Genomic DNA, 27,896 nt, shown 5'->3' with positions numbered 1-27,896 from the left:
ATTCAGTTTTGGAAGAGATCTGGCGACGTATTGGATATTCGGAATTGGACAATGTTTCTTATAACCAGTTCTATACACGTTTAGACTGTGTATTAGATATCAAGAATTTGTCGAGTTTTAGATGTCCAGTTCTGGATATTCTAAGACGTCCAATGGATATTCAGAAATGGATATCTAACGGACATTCAATGGATATCCATAATATCCATGGATCTGATCTGGACATTGTGGATAATCAATGGATATCCCTGGAAGATTTGTGCTGTATGGGTTACTTCTTTATTCTACATCCTGTTGTTTTACTAGCGAATGAAACTATGTTGGTTCGAAGCAGGCATTGTTCTCTGCTTATTGAAGTCATTATTTCAATTCACTGTTATCACAGTGTGTAATTCACACCGAATTAAAATGGTGGTGGACAATTCGCCTACTGTTTCTTTCGCTGTTGGGTAAATGCACGACGAACTCAAAATGTACGAAAGTTTAGATATATTCAATTACTTTATAAATGGAAAAGTGAGGGAAAGATAATTCTATAAAACTCCTGATATTATTATATTATAAAGTATGCTTAAGTGAATCTTTGCCAACAAATCTGCAGAAATAATGACACATACAAATGCTAGTAAATATGTGTGCTTTCAACTTCGCCTTTCCGCCTGAGGGATTTAGGGAAAATCTATGATATGGCATGTCACTTTCACTTGCACGAATTTACTTCAAACAACAAGCGAGTTTTCAGACTGAAGCGACATGCGATATCGGGATTTCGCACAGAAGCATTCGATCTAAAGCAAACCATTCACCAGTCACGCTTGTGCAAATAACAGGCCTTGGCAACACAATGAACGGTATTGATAAAACGACCCAGTCCGAGCGACAAGCGACACCTGCAATTTGTCGTGTTGCTTTAATTCGGAAGGTGTTGTTAATTTTTTAATGTTGGTTTCCAAGAGACACGTATCGCTGCAGTCTGAAAGCTTCCTTTCGAACCAATTCGCCACGAGAAAATGCACGAAATGTACGAAAATTAAATAATGAAAATATACTCGTTTAGCATTTGTTGTATACTTTCCTCTGAACTTATTGGAAAACAAGGATTATATTGGGATCATACGGCTTTGAAGGACAGGAAGGACGTATTTAGGAAGGGGGTCCAGGGGTCCGGACTCCCCGAAAGACTTACCAAGTACTAATATTAAATAAAGAAAATATTAGCATTTGTTGCATAATCGATAGTTATTAATTTCCTCTGAATAAGATGATCTTAAGCCGGAAGTTGGTAGTCACGTGTTTCCTCTCAGATGCATCTTGCAGTTCTCTGGCTCGCTGATTGGGGCTAAGTCTATAACCTAACTAGGGGTGTGCGGGATCCAGAAAAGTCGGAACCGGGATCGGGAAGAAAATTTCCCGTCCCGATTCCGACTTCGGGAAATGACTTCCCGACTTTTCGGGATCCGAGCAGTCGGGAAATACCGAATGGCCATTTTAAAAAGTCGTTAATTTTCGACGTTTTCTGCATTGTAAATTTCTGAAACTTATCGGAAAGTATTAGTTTTTATTGCAGAAATGCAAAAACACTCACTTAAAGTGAAAATGACGTGCAGAATTCGAGATTTTCAGAGTTTCGGGTAATTTCGACCATTTCCCGTCCCGAAAATCCGAGTTATCTCATCCAAAAACACTCCAGTTTGAAGTTATCGTGATGCTGCAACGTCCATAAATAATTTTTAAAAAATTGCTGTACATGAAATTAAAATATTTACGTGAAATATATAATTTTAGGTTGTAGATTTTTCACGGGGACATGTTCCGCCAACCGGACGTCCACGACATCTGAGATTTTCGAACCGAAGTTCATTCGTGGATTATTCCACATAACAAGACTATTGTCTCCATGGTTACGCATTTATACTTTTTACATGCTTCTGTCAGTTATTTTTGTTTTATATAATATTCAGTAATTATTAAGTGCGTAAATAAATCTCTTTCACTGGAGATATTTATGGTTTGTTTGGGGTCAAAAAATTTTCCTTGGCATGGATAATTTGACAAAACTGCATTAAAGTCGTTCCAGAATGTACACAAATCGTGGTCTGAATTTTCTACACAGTTTGTGACGGGTACAAAACGCTTAATATTTTAAAATAATATAGCTTGTAGTAAGATTTCTATTATTATTTAGGATAATATATTGAATTATTAATTAATTATTTAAATAAAAATAAGATTTCGTGTGAACTATAAGACACAAATTATTTTTGTGTAAACCTTCTACTTGATCTGATCTCAAATATCGATGCATAACGAAAGAATTATTACACTATCTGTGCGATTAATGTTGTGTGTGTATACAACCTGGGGTTGGATATCTATAACTGTCAAATCTAATCGTTATTTTGCGTGACACCATAGACTAAGAAGGTGACACAACCGATGAATGCCTTATGTTCCTCAAGTTAGCGACAAGCGATTATTAACTAGACAACAAAGTGGTTAGATTGGATGTCCATGGTTCTTTTCGCTAATTAATAATAATAACATACCTCCTCTATTTGTATTAAAAAAAAGAAAAGATTAGACTTCATTAGCAGAAGTTCTCTGTTCGTCATTTTCACGATCTATTTGTAAATAAACTCCATGGAGCAAGGGGTGCCTGAACGGCTTTTTCATTGGGTTATGCTCGGTCACGCATCGAGTCCCATCGGCGCTGTTTTCTGGCTTTCGAATTGATTTTTTGTTTACTGTATGCACCGAAAGGCTACGGGACTGGACTTACAGTTTAAAGTGGGGTCCGAACCACTGTGCCATGTGCTTCCACTGGGAATCGAACCCGAGACCCCTTGATTACAAGGCAATGACGTTACCACTACGCCACCGGGGAGACCCTTCTGGCTTTCGAGACTGGAGCGTGCTTCTTTGAAAGTACCTCCCAAATTGTCCTAATGGTTATTGTAGGTCTACTGTTGATGACATCTGTTAAAAGTAAAGGTAACACTTTACTATACCTGAGACAGATTTCTTCAAATTTACAGGAGAAAGTACTTACGCAAATCATTTTCTGTAGCGTTACCTAACCTAGTAGGCATACCTCGTCCCCGTGATGGTTTGTGGGGCTATCGTGAATTTTTGGGCTAACGTCAACGGTTTTTCTGGCTCAAGGAATGATCAACGGTAAGCTATCGCCATGTTGTGTGTGGAAATAAACAAGAACAGTAAGTACTCGTAAATGTAAGAAATATACATTACTTTCCTAACAAATTAAATTATTTCACCTAAATAAGTGTTCCGGAATGCAGAATAGTACGTTAGCAATGTAAAAAAGTGCGAAAGAAATGATTTCCAGGTGTCTCAGGTATAGTAAAGTAGTACCAAAGTAAAAATGCCTAATGATGGATAAATTTATTCTATTCTGTTCACACGATGCTAGGTCAATACCGAAATTGTGGTGTTGTTCACCGGGAATCAATCCCAGGAGCTCTCACCAAAGCTTATTTGGCTATGCAGTATTTGTAAATTAACACTGTAATTATAGTTGTGTAAGTTTGTTCTCACTTTCATTCGAGATATTCACCTTTTGGGTAACGGTTGAAAGTGTTTAATGATTGAAAATTTTATAGCAGTATTAGGACGTACTTCATAATAGGGGTAACAATTTTTGAAGTAAGTTCAGTAACAGTTCCGATTGTTTTATGATTTTTTTCAAATTCTCCTAGCAGAAAGACTAATTATCATAGAATTTTTGCAATCACTGTCCCACGAAATTTGGAATATTCCTGAAACTAATCAGCACAGTTTTTATTTCTAAAAGGTCCAATTTATGAGTAAAGTAGGATGTTAGAGGTACCTTGTGCCTAACTACGAAGGCATTTAGGAATATTATTTTAATGCTAGGAGAACTAAACCTGACCCACTTCACCTAACCACTAAAGCATTTAGTTATTATTAAAATTCCAAGGGAACTAAACCTGACCCTCCTAACCTAACTACGAAAGCATGTATTGAACAAAATCTTCGAACATTTTGGCAGCAAGTTTATATAGATGTACGGAGCATTCCCTGACATTCGCTACGAGACTCGGCGGCAAGCTGCCCGGCATCAGCGCTTGTCTTTCCCGGTGAACAGGTCAGCAAAAGTCGCTAGAGTCTGCTATTAAAATTACAGTTTCCATATTGTGTACTAACCTTGACTACAGAAGGGGTTCCAAGGGTCCCGGGTTCGAATCCTGGTCGGGCTTGGTTGTTTGTGAATGTCCATTCATCAATTTCATAATTTCATCACTCATCCTCATCTTCGCAAATTAGCCAAGAGGCGCAAAACGCGAAGTAAAATAAACTAAATCAATCAATCAATACAGAAGGGGTTGAAAATTATGTCCCTCTGCTGCAACACATTCCTGGCATCACCGAAGGAAATTGGCATTTACACATGCAAGTTCGTCTACTGTAATTCTTCCGATTTCTTGTACAATACTCTCTCTTAACGCACGGATGGTGAGCGGATTGTCTTTGTATACTTTATTTCCCCATTTTTCTTTCCACTTTTATTCAGAACTGACCCTGTTACTCTAAACTTTTTTATGAGGTTAAATATAGTGGTCCTATGTGGAACGGGAACACCAGGAAATTTCGTTGCAAAACGTCGTCGCACTTCTCCACAATTCCTCTTTCCGAAGTAACACGCAACAAGATAAATCCTTTGTTGTAATGTAAACTTTTGTGGTGCCATATTAAGCCACAATCTTCAACACATGGACACGACACAACATAACTTCCGAGAGAAGATTATACTGGCATCAGTCTGCAACGTCAACGGAAAGGGAAAGAGAGCGAAGGCAGGGAGAGTGAAAAAAATAGACTTTAGCGTGCGACTGTTTCTTTCCCGTTTACCGGGAAATACAAGTGCTGATGCCAGGCCGCTTGCCGCCAAGTCTCGTAGCAAATGTCAGGGAATGCTCTGTATATGGAAGTGAAAAATCAGTGTCAAGGAAACACGCAGTAAGTAATTGCTAAAACTCTGCAGCATGTGTTAACAGACGTAAATCTAAATCAAACCATGTAAAAAATGCATATGTAACATAATGAAATTGCAATAAAACAAAGGAACTTGGGCCGTAAGTTCAAAGCTTGGAGAAACTAATTAGCACAGTTAAGAGCTTCACTAAGTAGTATTTACTAGAGAAATTATGATATGAAGAGTAGCTTACGTGAGCAGCTGTTCTTATTTTCCAGTTGTCTCAGACACAGAGTTTAGCAGAATTTCATGCGAGGCTCGAAGAGGGTTTCGTAATTGAGATCATATGGACCAGATGTTATGTGATCAGGTGTTGGAAGAATTTAGGGACATTATTTTGATGCTAAGACTCCTAAACCTGACCCTCCTAACCTAACAACGAAAGCATTTAAGGAAGTTTTATTAATGCTACGAGTGTTAGACCTAACTTGCCTAACCTAACAATGAAAGCATGTAGCGACGTAATACATCTTTGTATGTAACTCATTTAATTAATACTGCATACCGTTAATAGTAAAAATAGTAATACAGAAAGTAATGATTTTTTTCATTCTTGATAAACGGTATGGGGGCGGCAGAGCTTGTTTGGCCTAGGGGCGGCAAAGAGGTAAATCCGGCCCTACCTGAGTACCCACAGGTGGCAGCCCCACCACCCAGGTGTAGGCTGTGACTGGCCTGATTAGTCGACAGCCGAAAGCATAAAAACTTGAGAAAAGAGGGAAGCAAGCCGGAATGGAAATTGGAGACAACGAGGGCTACGAATAGGGACACTGAATATTTGAACACTAAAAAGAAGATTCCAACCCAGCCAGAGGCAGGAAACAGCAAAAGATGATGATGATGAGGTTAGGGGTGTGTGTGGTTGGACACTGATAGCAATTTTTGATATGTTAGATTAGGAATTCTAAGTTTTGGGACATTAGCATTTCCACATGTTTTTCGCTATTTGAGTGCATCTGCAACTAGTTTTTATGGATAAGAAACGGTGAGAGTACTCTGAGATAGGAGGTTTTTTACTTACGCAGGTTGTACTTTTGTACTTGCTGCTTTGTGGTTTGTAGTATGCCCTAAAACTAATTACATAAAACTTCAAAATCTATCAACTAAAAAATAATTCAACAGACTTCCTGACAGAGTACAGTCAGTCAAGGGGCCCCATTCTTACAGCGTAATTATTTATACATTTGAATATATACATAATATATCCACACCTTTCTTGTGTGTATGCAAAGTTTTCCATGAAAATAAAACCAATGAGACAACCTCCTTTTTACAGGTGTTTTTTCCTAACTTCATATTTACTTCCACATGCATTTTGTTATTTCAAATGTCCTCCTCATCCTCCCATAGAATTTGTAAAAAAATATTACAGAATCGAAACACATACCTATGATGTGGCTTACCAACCAAAGCTTTTTTATGCTATGCCTCAATAGTATTTCTACAATATATTTTCAATATTCCTATTTGCTCAGGAAAACAAATAGAAAATAACTCTGGTAGATTTTTGTAAGAATTAGAATGTGAGAAAACTGATTGCACACTTGTAGCCTGCACTTATTTTATGTTTTCTTTCAAGTGTTATGTGAGGGTGACAACGGAATGCCAGAGACACGCTTTACTACTGCCCTTGCCAATTTGATCCTCGTCCTCTCTTCCATGTGGGCTGTGAGGTCCTTGTGTTCCTCTTACTACTATAAATACAGATGGGCATATGGCTGTTTTGGGACTTGCCTTGTATCAGCAGCACTAGGAGTTTTACGATATGGTGAGTTCTATTCAGAGGTAGAAACAGGTGGGTGGAAAATATGACTCCAGCAGTGGCATATTTTGAAAATATGACCTGGATTACAACAACAATTTTTATTTATTGGTTATATATTTATTATATATAACAGAAATAAAACACCAATGCAGGGAAACAGAAACAGAAGTCTGACAACTTCAAATTTTCCAGCAATTTCTACATACAGTGGACTCTCTTTAATTCGAAGTTGGATAATTCGAATTACTAGATACATCAAACAGAAGTTTATTCCCCTTGAAACCATCTTTAACCCTTATCCGGGCAAGCAGTGTCTGTAGTGAAGGTAGTGTGAGGAAATAGTTTTATTTGCTCATATATTTTTCATTTTTTCTATTTTAGCATTAATAATATTTTTATGTGATTAAACATTTTTTAATACATATTCAAGTAGACTTCTTTAGATATCAATTGTACACTGTGTCCGACAGACACTGCATGCCTGTTTACGTAAGTGAAATGGAAAATATTTTTTTACGACTGACCTTCTTTAGCAAACAAAGTTAAATATTGTCAAATGAGAAAAAAGAGAGAAACAAACAAAGTCAAAAAATATCGTTTGCAAGTATCGTTTGGAGTATGTGACAAAAAAATATAAGAAACAGTGTCTGATAGACACTGGTTGCCCGGTTAAGGGTTAATGGCATGAGGTTTTTCTTAATTCGAATTTTGGATAATTTGAATGTTTCTGTGTTCCCTTGAAGTTTGACTTAAAAAGACTCCACTGTATATGAAGGAGAATACGCCAATGAACTCCAGATTGGAGATAAAGCTGTTGGTTGAAGTATCATTACTGAACAAGGGTTTATGTATACCCTTCATAAATTGGTCTTTTTGTATAATCTAAAGATATTGTCACATTGTGAAACTTCTGTTTTGTTTATGTGAAACTTGTGTTTTGTTTGTGCACTTCTCTCATATCCAGTTATTCCATTTTCCCCTTCATGTAATGTTCACATACATCACCTCCTACCATTTTTCTCTTTCCTCTAATACACCACTGATTTCAATATCAAATAATGCGGACATATCAAAAGTAGACTCAACAGTATTTCATGTTTCTTGCTGGTGTTGAAACTGTTGATGTGAGTTGTTTTCTGGTACTTGTATAGCCTTTATACCCCTATCCCTATTCCCAATTCTACAAAATGTCCTACATAACCAGTACAATGTCTATAGAGGTACAAGTCTTCCTTTATAGCAAATAGTGACCGAGCTGAAATGAACAAAATCGGGCCATGGATAGTAATGGACTATCCTGGCTTAATCGGGATGTCTGGTAGCCTTTCATCAATGGTTATACAACTAAAATTACTAAATATTGCAGACTGCAGACTTTTGGAGCCTGCCTCCCTCCATTTGTGCAAGGTCAAAATTGAAATTCTTTGATAAAGCTGTTTTAAGACACCCTTATTTGCTGCTTCCTCCGCTACTCTTGCTTGTTGTTCTATCCAATTGCTTTTTATCATTTCGAGCACTCTTCTTCACCTCTCTGTCAAGATCTTTATACTATTTTTGTAGGAAGCTTTCTTGGGTTCTTGTTTTTTCAATTTGAAAAATCAACGTTATTTTCGTAGGTTTTTATAGGTTCACATTAAAGTATTTCGAAACTCGAGGGAGATGGCCATCCCCTTGGGTACGGGTCTGCTTCAGGAACACTGAATCCCTGACTGCAAGGGTACAAATTGTTGTTCATTAAATAGTAAATTTTCTCCTTTGGATCTTATCTACAGATTTACCTTAAAAGGTAATTAAGTAATTACATTTCCAGATAACTTAAATGCTTCTTTGTGACACAAGTACACATTTTTATATATAGTTCATTAACTACACCACAATAATCATAAAAATCTTGCTGTATTTGACAAATATTCTACAAAGGGAGAATATAACATCACACTGTAGCAGAGTGGTAAGCAGTGGCGAAGCGTCCTATGAGGCCAGGAGGCCGGGCCTACCCACACCATTACTCTTTTAAAGGTGTCTTTACTTATTTCGTCAAAACACATGTAATGCAATGGAAAAGTTTGGAATTTTCATTTATGAAAAAAATTCTAACCCTGTCCAGTATACAAACTTTCCACGGAGTGAGGCACATTTGCTCGGGCCTCTTCTCTTCACATTCCGTCGTATTACAGGTCGTATGGTCGTATATGCGGGAAGCCTAATCTTACGAGTACTGTACGTATGCTTATAACGTGCTCCTGAGGCCGGCCTCGCGGTGCTACTCACTAGGACGAACAGAATATCAGCAACATTGCATTTCCGCCAGGGTTGGAAATTTGTGGTGTACCGGCATTTTATATAAACATTAGCCTGTGTTCGTGCAGAGATATTTCTATTTCATTGTCCATTCTCCATATCTTGTACGAAACTTAGGTTTTCCTTCCTTCCATCGAAAAGTGTAAGTGAAATTGAAAATTACAGAGTACTGTAGTTCTGACTTCGTTTTCTGGTTAGAGTACTGATGGTCTTGTCGATTCACCCAACACCGTAGCGTAAACAGAAAGTCTAAAGAACTTATATTTGTAAAGTAAGTCTTCATACCAAATTATGTAAATTAAAATGCTAGCTACGCCTTATATTTACAACGTAGTTTTACTTTCACTGGAAATAGAATAATTACTTTTTATCGTGAACGGGGATTCCCTCCTTTGTTTCCTATCTGTGAAAGCTTGCCTCCTGCTCAGGACGCTACAAGGGAGCGTGGCTCGGAGCGCGAAGTTTGTGGCGGTTGAGCTTTGTTTGTGATTCGTGTCGTTTGCAGCGATCAGATTTATGCAAGAAGTGCTGGACTGAAATGCAAGAACAATCGAGTTCTTAATTGAGTGAAGATGTAATCATCGGTAAGGTAGGACCCACTTTTGGTCTTTCATGTTTCCTTCTTATAACAATAATTTCTAAAATGTTTTCAACTATATTTTCCTTTGCAATTAGCAGTGGCAAGTGACAGCAAAATTTTTAAAAAATTAAAAGTTGTTGAAACGTTATTTAATGCGTTAACACTGTCATCGAATAGATATTGCAAGCAGACATTTTTTTATGCAACCGACACAAGCGAAGAGGTAGGCAGTTTCGTTTACCCTGAAGGGATAACAAGAGAAGAGGGCGTTCAATGAGAGTACAATGCAAGGGAAGACTTTTTTGGGTTTAGGACAAAGAGGGTTATGGGGTTATTGCGCGGGCCATGTCTGTTTCAGGTCTGGCGGAACAGGCCAGTGTTGTCACATTGGATTGGCAGAAAAGAGCTGAATTGCGCCTAAAAATTGGGATTCTATTCTCTCAAGCAACTACATTTATTATAACCTGTTTATATGTTACATAGTAACCTGTCGTGTTGCCGGGTCCCAAACAAGGATCCTATGTTCTATTATCACGTAAAGGTGTCTACTAACACAAGGGGTAGAACAAACTAGGATGCGAAGTATACACACTGAATGAGAGAGGTCACCTTTACTTATGTTTTTTCTTGAAAGCCCCGTGGTGGTCATCCTAACACGTTACGAAGCCAGGTGACCTAATTGTGGTCATGTCAGTGTTTCCTGATCATCTTTAATTCATTCTCCATACATTCTCATCGTCATGATTAACATAGAGCAGAACAAATTAGACGAAAATATTCAAAATTTAAATTATGTTTACTTGCACGTACAGGTGTCAGAAATTCATTTATCTAGAAAGCCAAGACTGGAATTAACTACAACCATTCCTTTGGTTAGGCAACAGATAACAATGGTGTTTTCCTCGGTGCGAGGAAGTCTTGCTAAAAAAAACTAAGATGGCAGCAATAGAACATACCAAACTGACAGTCGCTGAAAGTGCGGAATTCTGTCGTCTGCTCACAGCACAAACGTCAGACTGACCCGAAAATTATGGCGGAGTTCTAGCCCTTTTCACCTCAATTGCAAAATAAATTTAGAAAAAAAGTGATGAAGAATTGACAACAGGGCTCGAGCACTATTCGTTGGATTTTCGCGATGTCCCGTGATTGGTACTTCTTTCTGGAGGTGTGTGCATAAATCAGGGGTTGAAAAATATATAAACAAATAAAAAAAAACCCGAAATGAACAAAATCTAGATCGATGACATCTGGTGGGCGGGAGGAGAACGTCTAAGACATAATTATCGTACTGATGGCAGGTAACAACACTTTTGAAGACGTCACGCCACTTGCAAGTAAAGAAGCTGCCTGGAGAGACATTGAACCACTCTCCATGACATCACCCCCCTCCCTTTCTTTTTACATATTTGAGCAACTAATGGAAATTATCGCACTTTTGTGCCTACCCTGCTAGGAACTCTACGCTTCGCTACTGGTGTAATGAAGCGCAGGGTCCCAGGTTCAGATCCCAGCCTGGGCATAGGTGTTCTTTATGAGTGACTCTTCATCAATTTCATCATATCACTCATCCTCATCTTTGTGTTTTGCCAAAGTGGCAGCTGTGCTAACCACTCCACCACGGAGTTTGGCTTGTGTTACATACAAATGCACACATTTACGTGTAATTGATGAGGATATAAGCATTTTTAATTTGCGATTTTAATTATTATTCTTACTCAGAAATAAGTAAATTTTGAGGAAATCTTTTTCGAACCACCAGCTCATTCAAATGGATTAATTTGTCCAAAAACAAGGACCCGTCTTTTCAGGTCATCAGCTTTCCTACCAATACAGATTGAGGCTCATAGTACCTCCATAGCTCATGACCGTGCTCACCTAGAGACGTTATCAAAATGGTTTTGGGTGGACAATTGAAAGGTCGATCAATGTGAAAAGTTTTATTGTAGCAGTTTGGCTACTCTGAGTAAAGGATCCCATGGATACTTTTTGTGAACAAATAGCATCACATGGGAGGTGTGAGGGGTAACCTTCTCTGAAGACACCTAGAAGTCAACTTCAATTCCACATAGCACACCCTGGAAATTGCAATGTTGCAGGCAAATGAAGCTCTGGCGTCTGGACCTAGAATCAGTATAATCCTCTGTAGGGCTTTGTGTTGCCCTGTGTTTTGTCCTTATATGTGCTGAATGCCCCTTTATAGCCTCAGCAGATAGCTGATGCACTCAGAATTTTTATTTCAAGAAATCACTTATGGATTTGATCTATTGCTGAAGATTTTGGATTGATGATAGATTAATTTAAGCCAATTCTTTGCTGATAGGTGAAAATTTTGGTGTTTGCCCGCTAAAAAATCAGGACCCCTGTTCTCAATGACGTTGTACTCGTGTTGACATAAATTACCACAGTGCCAATTTGGATATACATATCCATCCGTTACAATATTTTAGTTAAAAGCCAAAGTTTCATTAGTAACATATTTTATCTTGTAGAGAACATTCCATTGGAATAATTGTGGTTGCGAGGGTTGGGGTGGGGGTGCATGTAAAGTGGCTTTGTATGTTGTACAAATTATATCAGGAACCGAACGAATGGATTCATATTTATTACACTTGCAGATTTGTCAGTCAAACACCCAATATTTGTTCAAGATTTATCGCCCCTAAAATGGGCCAAGCACTTGAATTTAGTCTACTGTAGTGGTTCCCAAACTTTTTAGTTTCACGGCACCCTTAGTGTTTCAAGATTTTTCTGCGGTGCTCAAGTTAGAATGTAGGCATATGTAACACTTGCAGCACTCAGTTGTGGTTAGGTTACTTCCTTTAAGTTAAAATATAAAGACATGTTTCAAATTCAGAAATATTTTATAGTACTAAAACCATGTGTAGACTAACAAGTAAGTGTCATTTCAGTGAAAATATTGGAACTTTTGTGGTGCCCCTGTAAGCCAGCCACGGCACCCCAGGACACCACATGCGCACTTTGGGAACCACTGGTCTGCTGTATACTTGTTCATTGTATAAATTTATCCTTCTATAACATCTTTTTTTTTTTTAATCTGACAAACATTTGAACAAACATCTTTCACATCAATCGAGCACACTATATTGTCCCTAGTATTGAAATTATGTGACAGTCACTTTTACATGTATAAGTTAAGAATTTTCCAAACCAGTATTCTCGACAGTCTTTATAAAACTATTATATATTTACACTAATCATCAAGTGTATAAAAGCTATATAAGTCGCTGAAATATTGTTTAATACTGGCATTACATTATTTTTTTTCTTTCAATAGGTAACCCAGAGTATGGGCCGAAATTAAGATTCATCCACGACTTTTCTTCCCGAGTGAGTGCTCTTGTTGGAAATCCATTGTTTGTGGCAGAACTCTACATGTACTATGGTGTGTACAGTGTGGGTATGTTGCACGTAGCATGTGCAGCCATCCCTATGTTTTTTATGTTGCTGAAACATAAGGTACGGGCCGAAATGTGGGGTTACCGCATATTAGCTGGCTGTGTTGCATCGTTAATGGTCTTATCCGCAACACACAACAATTATTATGGAATTGCATCCTCCATTTGCATCGCATTCAACTACTTTGGCGTTGAGCCATTACAAGATAAATTTGATCTTCGAATCGAAGATTTACTTGGATATGGCTGTTGCTTTTCTAATTATTTCTTTGTTCGGGCTCTAATGGACTAATCAGATCTGTGTATATCTTTTAAATCATATGATTTACCATGAAACACTGCCTTTTTATTGCTATACAGGGAGTCCATAAAGTCCTGCAAAAAACTAAAACTCTATAACTTGAAAACTATTAAGTTTATTAACAAAATATTTTGTGTGTACTTACAGCAAGGTTCAAAGTTTATTTCCTGCTTGTTAGGTTCATCGCCAAACCTCCAATTGTGCACCATTCACGTCCAAACACTGTTGCAGTCTTTTTGTGAAACCAAGAATTGCGTGCTGTCGTTGCTCTCCTGGGATTAGCTGGTTTCTGTGAATACACCTCGGTCTTTACATGTCCCCACAACCAATAATCGCAAGGTGACAAGTCTGGTGATCTTGCAGACCAAAGTGTGGGCTCAGGCCCGTAGCTAGAACTGACCTCCAGGGTGGGCTCGCGTGTTATCATGGGGGGCTTTGTAAATCAAGTCCATTTTTCATTTTCAAAAGTTTAATAGTATTATTTGAAGGTAAATAATGTATGTCGGAGGTTATTAAGTTAATTTGAAATATAAAATTTAGAAATATCATACTAACGTTTTCTTCTATATCTTCTAAAACATCTCTTGTAGTGCTAATGACTGCTAGTACTGACACCATCCCATAACACACACTCCATACTATTTTTGATGATACAGATATTTATATCATACATGTTAAAATGTACAATATTCACTTCAATCATAGTACATTCCATCCCCGGCCAAAGGAATAAAACTTGGGATCTGTTGAAATTTGACGCAGATGTGGAAGGAATGTGGATGATGACATCAAAGTCACAGATTTCTGTCAAACGAGAGGCTGCAACAGGGGCAGGGAAGGTACAGATAAAGAAGGCTCCCTATGAAAGAACTTTCTAAAGTCTAGAGAATCTTCTAAACACTTTCCGCTGCTTATACTTCTGCTCATAAAGAAGATGAACGAACGAAGTTGTACACAAAAAAATATACTCTGTCTACATTTCCACTCTCCACCTCAAACAAATTAGAATACAAAATAGTTTTACCTAATGTCAAAGGGGGCTGGCGGCAGTGCCAAGGGTGCTGGCGACCCTGTCAGGGGGGGGGGGGGGGGGGGGCTGAGCCCCCCTGACCCCTGCCTGGCTATGGGTCTGTGTGGGCCCTCTTCAGCCAATCCATCTACCTTGAAATTGTTCATTAAGAAACTGCCGAACTTCAAGGGCAAAATGTGGCGGCGCCCCTTCTTGTTGCATGTGGACGTCATTGATGATGCCTAACCTATTAAGTTCTGGCACAAGGAATGTCTGTAGCATGTTCAGATAGTTGTTGCCAATTACCGTGTCTTCCTCGAAGGAAAATGGACCAATGATGTGGTCCATTGAAATCGCACACCACACATTCACTTTGGGACTACCCCGAGTTTGCACTTCAAACTCGTGTGGATTTTAAACCCCCCAAATTCAGCAATTGTGCCTGTTCACTTTTCCCGACACATGAAATGTGACCTCATCTGAGAACAGAATCCGAGACAGAAGGTCACCATCACCTTGTAAACATGTAAGCATTATCCCACAAAACAACATTCTCATGTCACAGTCTTTGTCTTTCAGATCGTGTAGGGCCGGTCCTTCTCCTTCTTGCGTATGATCTTGTGTAATGTTGACTTCGATATTCCCAGTTCCAGTGATCTTTGTTTCAGCGATTTCATTGGCCTCCGATGCACGCTGTCCTGCACTGACTGAATCACATCGTCACTCGATCCTGGCCTTCCACTGCGTGGCAAATCTGACACACTTCCTGTTGCCTTGAACTTTTCATACCATCTCTTGATACTTGAATTTGCTGGGTGTGGTTTGCCATATGTTGTCTGGAACTTTCTCTGCACTGAAACACAAGATTTTAACTCTTCAAACCACAGAATACACTGTGCCTTTTCCTGGATGGACGCCATCTTAAGTCACATTATCACGTGATTACCAGTGCAAGCGTTAAAACAGCTAAAAAGTTATAGAGTTTTAGTTTTTTTCAGGACTTTATGGACTCCCTGTACTTATTTTTGCTAATAATATTTGAATATTCATGTAATTTTTGTTACTATGTGAAGTAAACAATAAATTGCATTCCGTGCATACATCTGTTGCAGTTCAAGCTTTCGCTTCATGTAATTATTTTTACATTCCTTCAGTTCTATAATATATGTACAATATGTAAGTGCCATGTAATATAGTTTCTCTATTGATTGGATTTTGATAAAATGCAATTACATGTATAGTAATTAATTTATTTTGTTATATAATTTATTAATTTTTGATTCTTGATGTAATTCCATTGTAAGTTCATTATATTTTATACTTGGATAATGAGCACGTATGGAAAATACATTTGTCTATGTTCCTAACATATGTTTTCACATGTGCTAGTCTGTTACATGTCATGTGTTAGAAAAGTCTGAATATAAAAAAAATATTTTTCTTAAAAACATGCATTGTTTTTTTTTAAATTACCCTTAAAAGAGTATATTGCATTCCAAAACATGCTATGAAAAATGTCATGCCACCATAGGCTCACCCAGGAATTTTCTATCTGTGGGAGGGTTTCAGCCAAAAGAAAAACATGGGAGAAAAAATGGTGTGGTTCTTATTCTCAACCAACAACTTTGGTACGGGATGAATTGAAAGTCCTATTAAAGGGTGCAATGATTGATAAATGCTGTTGTGTTGTTCCAAACAGTGATTCCTGTTATTTGAAAATGATACAAGGATGAAAAATTTTCCATTCCAAAATTGTGAAAAAAGTAATTTTCTGTATAATATGATGGCCAAAGTGGGGAGAGGGGTTCTGACCCCCTTAACCCCTGCCTTTTGGTGCACCCATGCATGCCACCATCTGCGGAACATGGTGCATTGCACTCAAAAACAAGATGTACAATGCAACTTGTAAGTAAATACATATATTAGAAAGATGTAAATGTAGTAACAAAGTGTGTAATATCGGGGAACCCAGGGCAGAATGTGGTACGTAATTTCAATGTTAATAAAAGTTATACTATTAAATTTAAAACTATAAAAACTAGTAAAAGATTTCTGGTACAAACCTTTAATAACCACAATCATGGGCATCGGGAGGGGGGCGGGTCGAATGGGTCGGTGACCCCCCTGGAAATTGACATAGTTCATTTAAAGGTACAAGAAAGCTGAAAGGTTGTTACTCGTAAAGTTCATTTAGTTAGTATTCGAACAGAATAATCGAAGTAAAAATGCATTGGATCGAAAACATTGAGTGAAAAATACAGGAACAAGGTTATATTCTACGATTTAATCAAAGAACAAATGGTTCCACAGTTTTCAAAATTCTAGTAATTACAGTTGTAGGTGAGAGGTCAGACGACAAACTTTATGAAAAAAAATCCCCCCCTAACATTTAAAGCCTTTTTCTTGAATGAGATGTGCAAAAGTTAATATGAAAATGCATTTCAGATACTAACTGCATAAAATGCAAAAGAAATAATGGAAAATAGTTTTGCTGGTATTTACTTGTTTGTTGGATCGAGTCTCCCCATTTATATAATAATAATAATTATTATTATTTCAAATAAAATGTATTTTTGTTAGTTTATAATATTTATTATTGTATACTAACATTTATAACCATGATAATAATACTTATTATTTGTCTACTATTCAACTTTTATCATTTTCCTGACCCAAGGGTGCCCATCCCCCCAAAGCCTATGATGCACTACCCCCCCAAAAAGGATGAAGATTCCTCCTCCCCTTATGCCCAACTATTTACTCAATTTTTTTTTGGTCAGCTAAAATTTGAGGAACAATATAATCAGATATATTTAAGCAATGTATATTGTATATTTCTTTTGAGTTTTGACATTGACTGAAATAACATTTTACATAAATGATGATAACTTCTGACGTTGCAAAGTTGTTGCAGCAAACTTATTGATAATTTCCTAATTTTGCGCCACTTTTAAAATTGTTAGTGTGCTGAACCTTATTCTTAAAAGTTTGTCTGCTTGAATAACCTTGTATTAATGCGAACAGCATGTCCTCTCCCCTTTCCAAACTGATTCTAAAGGCATAAAGAGGTGGTGTTTCATTTCAATCCCATCCCCGCGATCACCACAGACAGATAGAACAACTGTGCATAATAACCATAACTAAAAATCAATAACAAGTCAATCAAACAAAATGATCTCCTATTTTTGTGTGAATATACAGGGTGTCATTTTAATGGCACCCACGGACCACAAGATTCGTATGGAGGACATTAAAACAAACAACTTTTCTCGGTAACATTTTTCTCATTGGTGCGTCGATTCGACGCTGTAGCCGTTCAAAAAAGACAATTTTGCCGCCTGGATGCTGGCAACCCAACACAACATTTGATCGTATCTGTGACGTCATTTCCTGCGGCGAAACAGCGCAGGACAGGGTTGCAAGGAACACACAAATTTTCTGAAAAATTACAAACTACCAACCACTTTATTAGCTGTAAAATGAAGCGAGAAATGCCTCCAGTAGACCGAACACCATAGCCTACCAGTCAGAAGATCAGCAGTCATCTCAGTGGAAGGGAGAAGTGAACCAACGATATGAGAAATTGTAAAAAATGTATTCAAAATGAAGTGTCAATATCGGATTTTGTTTCAGCCTACATGTCAATAAATTTTATTTGACTTACAGCTTACATGTGGCTGTTTACGCCCAGCTACATGTCAAATATTTGCAAATCTCGTTGCAAGGTTGATATGTACAGGTTTGTGTCCAGATGCCTTGTGGTACTTTTGTGCTGATAATGGAAGTATCCAAGGTTCATGTTGTTACATTACGGCTAAAACATGTACAACCACAGTAATAATCTAATGATGAATCAGTAGCGAATATACTGCCCTGTTCAGAGTTGCAAACTATTACATGTGTATCCATTGCGCAGATAAACACAGTTGTCGGAGAGTTTGTTTTACTACTACTTATATCCCTGTATTTTCGACCTTTTTTCTCCCTTGCCTCATAATGCCACACACATTACATTTTGTGTTGCTTACCTTTGGAATTTTGAGTTCTTTCATTTCTAGATTGTCATCTGTTCAGTGTGTCACAGACAACTAGTATCAGAAGGACGAAGTGGATAGACTACATTGTAGATGCCAACTTGGCAACGAGATTTGCAAATATTTGACATGTAAGCTGGGACAAAATTCGATATGACCACTTCCACTTGAATTCCATTTTCTTTCTACCATTTTTTGCATTGTTTGTTTACTTCCTGTTAGGTTACAGAACGTGTTTTCTCATTTTGTTTTACGGTACATATTGTGGCTGATTGTAGCTATGCCATTTTTCACAGAATATGTGTGTTCCTGGCAACCCTGGAACACATGGCTTCACGACGGGATATGACGTCACAAATGCAATCAAATGTTGTGTGTGGTTGCCAGCATTCAGGCAGTGAAACGGGTTTTTTGAACGACTGTAGCGCCAAAACGATGCACCAACAAGAAAAATGTTACTGAGAAAAGTTGTTTGTTTTGATGTCCTCTATACGTTTCTGTGGTCCGTGGGAGCCATTAAAATGACACCCTGTCTATAGAATTGGTAGCTAAACTATAAAATTTTGTCCCCCCCAAAAATTTCCATGATGCAGGCACATCATGAATCCCCCATGTGGACACCCCCGGCCTGACATCCCCTGCAAAAATTTTTGGCAACGCCCATTGAAAAACTTTACAAACATTAAATACATGTTATTATTTTTTAAAAAATATAACAATCAATGCAAATTTTCTATGCTATTTGAGCAGGTAAAGTGAGGTACCTTGTAAAAAAGCCAGTTTTATGATGAACATAAATAGTACCGCTTTGTTGTCATTAGTGTCTACCAGCACATGAATTGTATGACCATTTTTTACATAGAACACACAACCCCCAGCTTTCCGTTGAAGTAGTGTACAAGTCTCAACAGTAAAGACATGCAGTATCTTACTGTTCATCATCTTCACTTGAATCGTTACTCTTCTAATAAAGCCTTCTGCTTCAATTTCTATCAAATTGTTCTGTAATTTTTTCTTGGAATTTTTTTCTCTTTTTCGCTTCTTTCATATTCTTACTTTCCTATCCCGTTCTGTCCCAGGCATTGCTCTTTAGCTATGGTAACTAAAAAACAGTAATAACTTAAGTTTAATAATAACTATTTATCATAATATAGAGTTAAAACTATTGGGATTTACCTCCTGCAGTTGTTAGATATAGTTACAACACAAATCGACTTACCTGCAAGCAGATATTCTTCAAAATTATAAAAATTCACAAAAAGGATGCAAAAAGCATGTTCCTCATAAACAAATGACTCTTCAATCTGATTCACGACTTCGCATGATGCAACAGAACAAAATTAGGAAAATTTCAACCTCCACAGGATCTACTAGAGGTTTCAGGCAGGGTACACCATTCTGCCCCATGTTCCCCTATATATGAGGCGTAATATCAGTTTGCGAGTGTTTTTTTTTATTTTTTTGTTTGGTGCATATTGTTTGCATAAAACCTACAAGGGCATGTGTTTCATTTTGTTGAGTGTGTGTATGTTCAGCCTAGCACATTGCACTACAAAGCCAGAGGTTCCAGTTTAAAAATCCTCAAAACCATGGGCTTGGCATTGTGTTTATATCATCATCTAGTTCATCACTCATCCTCATCATCATGAACCCAAGATGTAGAGAAATGATTAAATATAATCAAATAAATTGAGTATTTCCCCTAATATCACAACATACAACTTTCTGGAGTACAGATTTATGAGGTATGAACAAGACCCTTGTTATTGAAGTGATAGTGTTAGCAACTTGGGAGAAAGGGGAGAGACATATTTAGTGGAACAAATATATTTGCTGCAAACATAGTATAGATTGAGTACACGCCTGAAAACTTCTTACATTACATGTTAAAAAACATTTCCATTTTAAAAAAAATACATGTTGCATAAAGGACTCTCCAACAAGGATGCACTTGTATTTTTTACGCCAAGACAATTACATCATGAAAGCATGGGGAACTCGTGATGAAAGCCAGCAATTAATTTTTTTTTTAACAAATTTATCTGAAGGCGAAGCACTTGTATTATGTTTATAATACATTACACATTTTAGCGGACTAACATTGTGATAGTTTTTTTAACAACTGAATATATAATCTTATCAATATTTGAATTGATTGACATCTGAAAAGCGAAAAGTCACACACATGTTTTGGAGTTAATTTTTTTAAATCAAAATCTTTGGTTACACTCTTTAATTAGTTACTGTTTCTAAACGATAGAAACAATGTTAATGTAAAATTTTATGAGAAATGAAACTCATCTATATTGTGCTGCTTCTGATATTTCATAGTAGTCTCTAATTTTTGGTTCCATATTCCGACCCTTTTCAAAGCCTCCATGTGCAGCAGTGACTGCATCAAAGAAAAATGAGTGAAAGCAGTGGCGTACGCAAGGGGGGGTTACGGGGTTTAAACCCCCCCTTGAGCTTGTGAAATATTATGAAAAATGCTGTGGGAAAAAAATTAAATGGCCAATTTTTCACAGTCAAAGATCTGGGACAATAATATTACTATTACTATTACTACTACTACTACTACTACTAATAATAATAATAATAATAATAATTTGAATTATTATTTCCATGCAGCATGGAGAAAAGCACAGCATTCCAAACACACGCGTCTTTCAGAGTGATGCCTTGAAAATAAACACGAGTTTATGAGGTTAGGTTAGGGTAACTATGATTTAAAAGAGAAAAAAGTTGTTTTGTATCTCAGTTGCAACAATGTTCAATACACTGGCGTATGCAGGATTTTTTTTTCGGGAGGGGCTGGAATAGTAAATGTGGATAGCACATGGCTTCGTTTTGGAGGGCAGGATGCATAATAACATATTTCATATTTTTGGAGCTTTTCAGTCTATTCAAATTGAATTCAAAGACAAAAATGGTAATCGGGATTCACTTTAAAAGAGGTTTCGCATTTACACATTTTGATTTTTTAAAGTTCTTAACGGATTTTTATTTGAAAATTCTGATTTTCTCAAAATTTCGGTAGGGGCTGGAACACCATCGGCCGCCCCTCTACGTACGCCAGTGTTCAACGAACATGTATTTTTTTTTGTGTGTGAACAATGAGAATTAACTAAATAAAGTTGTTGGTACGTTGTAAGAGGCTAATGTATAGACAAAGGCTAGGTGGACAAAAATACAGTCACCAATTCGCCTTCCCATTGTATTGTTTACCACAGCACTTTTGAATGTCTCTCTTTAAAATGCGTCACCTTGTTGACTAGACAATTATTCAAACGACAATAAGCTTAACTATTGTAAAATGTTTTGTTGATAAGAACAGGGAGACAATCCAGATGTGAATTATCGGGGATATTTATGCGGGGAAGAAGCCGGAAAAATTCCAACCAATTTCGGGAATCGAATCCGGATCTCCCGCGTGATTGTCACTTGTCAGACGCTCTACCGACCAGATCACCGCAGCTTCTTGGATGAGTTCCATACTTTGATTATTTCAATATATTTTAATATATTTTCTTGTATTTATGGATCTTCTTCACCCTTGAAATGTCTCACCTCCTTGACCAAACAATTATTTCGTAACAAAGAAACAAAAAGATGCTACCAGGATTTGATAAAAATCGAATGACTAGAAAGTAATTTCGTTCTAATGTTTTCATAAATACTATATTTATGTAGATCTCTACTACTTAATAGTAGTAGTAGTGGTATTAGTATTATTAGTATTAATTTAGCTAATTAATTAATTATAAGTATTATTAATTAATTGTGATTATTATTATTTAATTAAAGTATAATAAAACAATGGTAATGTGAATTTGGAAAAAAAGTCTTAGAAATAACACCCCCCTTGATGAAATCCTGCGTACGCTACTGAGTGAAAGTGAAATATTTTCTTCACTTGCAGTTTTATTTAATATACCTGTAATTGCCACACAAAATGCTGTCATGCGCTAAAGGAATCCTATAGTTTTCCTCTTGGGCAAGGAAGGGAAGGGGGCAGGCCCGTAGCTAGAGGGGGGCAGGGGGGGCAACTGCCCTCCCTGAGAGCCTGCTCTGCCCCCCCTGTCAAAAATACAGAACACATTCCTACCTGCAATTTTCACTAATCTTTACAATTATATCATGTGTTACTCTAGCAACATAACAAAGACAATTATTGATTTTGTGATTTATTAGGGTGTATGGGATTCCGTATAATGTCGTATCAGGATTGGGGGGGGGGGGAATTCCCTTCCAGATTAGACTTCGGGAAATGATTTCACAACTTTCAGTATCCAGAACAGTTGCAACATTTTGAGTAGTATTGTATTAAAGGTGCCTAATGTGTTTGGATGTTTTTCTTGGATGTGTTGCTATGAACTTTGAATTGCTTAAATTTTTGTTTCCCAAGTCTATCTTTTGGTAATAGTGTGGTAGAGAGAGGGAGTGGATATTTGATTTTTGTAACTTTGCGTTGCTTTTCTGCCACTTCTAGCTAATCGCAACAATGAAGGATGACGTGAAATTGATGAAGAGACACTCATAAACAGTACCACAACTACAGGGGGCAGGGGGCATTGTCCCCTCCCCCTGACCTTGGACAGAAGTCTATTCTAGGGGAAGCAAACATTGAAGTCAAAAAACAAGACTAGGAGAATCTAAGAATAGCAGGACAATTGGGTACTCATGATGGAATTAGTTTTTACGTGTTCCTTGCATTTTTCTACCAGACGGCCAAGGCACTTGCAAGGGGCACAGAGGGGCAATTGCCCCCCTCGATTTCAAATTTTATACAAATAAAATAACATTTCGTAAAATTTTCTTGCTCGCTTCGCTCGCAATTTCTGCTGTTCTTATAGTCCAAGTTCAGAGCTATAGCTATGGGGCGGCAGGAGTCGGCCCTGGGAGCCAAACGATCTATATGGAAAAAAAAATGTTAAAGAGAATGCCATGGTGCTCCGTGAAATTATTGCACCTATTAAAACAATTTCTTTCTATGAAACTTAATATGAAATATTAATTTGAATTTAAAATTTTGGGTGCGTCAGCACTAAGGCTATTTGGCACCCGTCACATTATACGGGGTCCAGCCCCTTATCGTTACACATAACAACTCTAACGTTGCATAACTAAAATCATAAAATATTCTGACTTTCGTTAAAAGATGAGGCTGTAAAGGAGCACTCAGCACAAATAAGGACAAAACACAGGACAACACAAACAAAATTATACTGGCATGAGGCCAGTCGCCAGAGCCTCATTAGTCTGCAGTCCAGGGTGTACTACGTGAAAGTGAGGTTGACTATTGGGTGCACTACATGGAAGGAGCACCCATTACACCCCATGAAATATTAATGATGACACTGTAATCCAAGAAGTCATTGATCAATCAAGGGATTCCTATTTATTTGTCAGGTGTCAAAACATTATTTCAACTATAATATAATACAATTCACACAATATTTTGCCAAATGGTTAACGTAACCAGTAGGCAAACATTGTCTGTAGTGATGCAAGAGTCTCCCCTTTGAGAAATGGAGTCCGTGATGGACTAAGGGACCCATGTTTTAATGTTTTGGCAAGTACAGAAAAAATGTATTAGCTACAAATTTTTACACAATTCATCAAAGTGTAGGTAATATGTAACCATTATTATTTAATTAATTCTATTTTTCTTGCATAACACAACACAATGGTGTTGTTGGATTCTCGTTAGATTCCTTTGTGCGTAAAAATCTTGCATACTGGAAACTAGAGGGAATCATTATGAAGCATCATTTACAAAGGGTTCCCTTAATCAGTTCTGCAGAGAGGCCCAAAGTTATCTATTAACATTATCGACCTGCAAATATCAACTAGATACATTCCCTATTAGCCTACCTAGGTATTTATGTTAAACTTCATATTCTTTGGCAATCTGGAAAGGTCAATATCGAAATATTGCTATTTGATGTTGCTTGAAGTTCTTTTGTTCGTTGCAGTTTCAAGATATCATCCCATTTCTGTTACTTATCTCTTTTGGGGGAGGGGGCAAGTGCCTTTGTGTACCCTGTTATATCTGTCAATGCGACCCAATAAATTAAAAATTTGCCCCCTCTAGGATTGACTTCGCCCCCACTACAAAGAATTCCTGGCTACGGGCCTGGAAGGGGGGTGCTTCTCTGCAGTGTAATAGAGCCTAAAGCCCTCTCAAGTTCCCCTCCTATATCTGGGCTTGATGAAAATTGTTAACTTTGGGTAGGATCAGTCCGGACGGTTCTATTCCAGAAAGTGGAAGGCGACAACACGCGACAATTCAAAGAAATAGCAGAATTCAGCAAGGGGCTTAGGCGAACTTAGCGGGCATATTCCAAAGTAGCTCCTAGTAGTTCAGACATTTCACCGATAGATGGCATCAGTTGCTGCATTTCAAACTAGTGCCGATATGTATGCTACGGATAGGGATCCAGACGCTGTGGCACGGTGGCTGAAACTCGCCGTCTGCTGAAGAAAGCAAGACCGGAACGTCGGAGGTCGAATTATGTGCCACAGATCGTGAATTACGGAACTTATTAACAAAAGTTTTTGTATGCAAAATCAGAGCCGACGGCCGTAGGAAGGAGCTACTCGGGCACTCGACCAAGTTGCCGCGCCAGATAAAAGTAATTGTATTATATGTAAATTAATTAATATTTTATTGTTATTATTATATGAATGTTGAATAGGTAATGTATAAGAATAGATATAAGAGAACGTATTCATTGTAGCTTACAAGTAGTTAAGATCGCCAATTTTTTTATAAAAACAACTTTCCTGGCAAGGAAATAAATGTCAAATAGATAAAAAATTAAATATTTATTGAATAACCAAAAAAGACTGTTAGATCCAGTTGGCGAAAGTAAAGTTCTTAATTAATATTTTCTGCATATTATTATTAGTAGTCTGCACTCTGCATAAAACTTCTTTGACATTGTCCTTCAAAGCCATATTATTCTATTATAATCCTTGGCTTCCAATGAGTTCGACGGAAATAAATTACCATCGATTAGTCTATACAACAAATGCTAAAGAAGAATATTTTCATTATTTAATTTTAGTACTTGGTAAATCTTTCTGGGGAGGGGGTGGCGTTCCGGACCCCTCCTAAATACGCCCTTGCATCCCGAGGAGGATATGTTGCTCTCTCTTCGGGGATTCAGGTAAACAATAATTCCATTAATACGGATATTTTCCTGGCAACTTACTTGCTACTGTTCTGGAAATTGATTCATACTTTCAACTGTGACACTGGCATAGCTGGCTGCAGTGGCGTACGCAAGGGGGGGTGGGGTTACCGGGTTTAACCCCCCCTGAGCTTTTGAAATATTATGGAAAATGCTGTAGAAAAAAAATCAAAATGACTAATTTATCACAGTCAAAGATCTGCGACAGTAATAATAATAATAATTTGAATTATTATTCCCATGCAGCATGAAGAAAAACACAACATTCCAAACACAATCTAATTTTGCAATTTTTTTTTGCAAAAAGTCGCCCAGTGACTCTCGCGAGAATTGTGAAAATTCCTTGCTTCGTCGCAGTGTGCCGACCTTATTGCAAACGTTCTTCCCGGTACTAATTTCACATCCCCTTGTGAACTCTCAAGTGATGCTGAGTCATTAAATAATGTTGAAGAAGTGCTTTGTGAATCACCTAGAAGTGATAAATGTGTTGGAATGTCTATAAACTTACTTTTCAACGAAAACATAGACTCATGTCAGTGGAATTTAGCAACATGTATTCTCGCGCTTCATCATCATCCTGGGCGAGTTCCATAGGTAAAGGTAATGTAAATTCCCCCGTGCCTATAGCACCGTGCCATGAAGGCACACGTAGTGGTGTGGTGGGCTCCAAAGATTCTCGATCTAGAACTATTTTGCAGGTGATGTGATCAGCACCATGCTCCGGCAGCCTTCATCCCCCAGGGTTGCTTTCAGGTACCCATTCCTATGAGGCTGGGTGCGGAGACAAGGCTGGATAAATTCCAACCAATTCCGGGAATCGAACCCGGATATCGCACGAAGTTGTCAGACTAGACCAGCGCGGCTCCTTGAATGAGTTTCATATTTCGATTATTTCAATAAATTTAATGTATTTGCTTGTTTTTATGGATTTTCTTCACACTTAAAATGTCTCACTTATCATATACAAATAACAGTTCACTAGACAATTATTTTGTAACAAAGAAACAAAAGAAATGTAATTTTGTTCTATTTCTTTCATAAATAGCAACTGCATTAGTAGTAATTAAATTAATTAATTATAAGGATTATTAATTTATTTATTATTATTAATTAATTAATTAAAGTATAATAACAATGGTAATGTAAATTTGTAGAAAGTTTTCGAAATAACACCCCCCTTGATAAAATCCTGCGTACGCTACTGGCTGGCTGAAACCTCATTCCGTCTATGCTTACCTGTAAAAGATGAAAAGAAAGAAATTAGGATGTGACGACAAAATTCTGAATAACAATGAGGTCAAACCATTGTTGTACTGAATAAAGTATTAAAACTAAACTTTTGCTTTTAGTGTGAGGGATTTTGAGATGGGATGCCACCCTTTGTTATATTCAAAGTAAGTATGGTTATATCTGTCTGTATGCAGGGAATGCACGCTCTCTTTCATGGAAGATGAGAAAGAGTAAAAGCTGCTGGAGCGTGGTGCTGATCACATACCTCCAATGGCCGAAATCGGGGATTTGTGTGGTCCTCCATTTCTCCATACTCTTATATGTGCGTTTATGGCACGAACTAACTAACTAACTCTCTAACCTTCTTGAACCCGAAGGTTCATGGCTGCAGCAACACAGGCCTTCCATGTGTCCCTATCCTGAGCAAGATCTATATACTCTTTTCGATCCCTACCAATTTCATTTAGGTCCATCTCAACATTAACCCTCCATCTTCGTCTTGGTCTTCCTACTGGTCTCTTACCATCAGGTTTCCCAACAAGAATCCTGTAAACTCTTCTTTCCTCTCCCATTAGTGCCACATGGCCTGCCCACCTAAGTCTTCTTGATTTAATCATTCAAATAATATCTGGACATGAATACAAATTATGTACTTCTAAATTATGTTACCTTCTCCACTCACCTGTATCCTCATCCCTTTTAGGCCCAAATATTTTCCTAAGGATCTTATTTTCAAATACACTCAATTTATGTTCCTCTTTCAATGTAAGGGATCAAGTTTCGCATCCATATAATATTACAGGAAAAATTCTGTTTTGTATATTTTCTTTTAGTTTCTTAGATATTAAACGTGAAGATAAAAGTTTATGAAGAGAGAAGTAACATGCATTTCCTGAATTAAGCCTGCTTTTTATTTCCTCTTTAATATCATTTTCATTTGTTAGTATTACTCCTAAGTACTTGAATTTGGAAACTGGTTCAAACGAGTTATCAATAATTAGACTTTGATTATTACCTAATACTTGGTTTCGGCCTGTAAGCATATATTTA

At 37.4% G+C, this 27,896-nt stretch overlaps 1 long non-coding RNA gene across 1 annotated transcript; it reads left to right on the top strand.

The window, feature by feature from the left end:
* The first annotated feature begins 1,920 nt into the window (after nucleotides 1–1,920).
* On the top strand, nucleotides 1,921–14,459 carry LOC146001222 (uncharacterized). Its single transcript, XR_014443548.1, has 3 exons — nucleotides 1,921–2,123; nucleotides 6,594–6,782; nucleotides 12,956–14,459. It is a non-coding gene; the product is annotated as an uncharacterized LOC146001222 (long non-coding RNA).
* The last annotated feature ends 13,437 nt before the right edge of the window (nucleotides 14,460–27,896 follow it).

This window comes from Lepisma saccharinum, chromosome 17, assembly GCF_977018435.1.
Source record: "Lepisma saccharinum chromosome 17, izLepSacc3.1, whole genome shotgun sequence".
Lineage (NCBI taxonomy): Eukaryota > Metazoa > Arthropoda > Insecta > Zygentoma > Lepismatidae > Lepisma > Lepisma saccharinum.
Note: the sequence above shows the minus strand (reverse complement) of the source record. Positions and strands in the feature narration are given on the sequence as shown.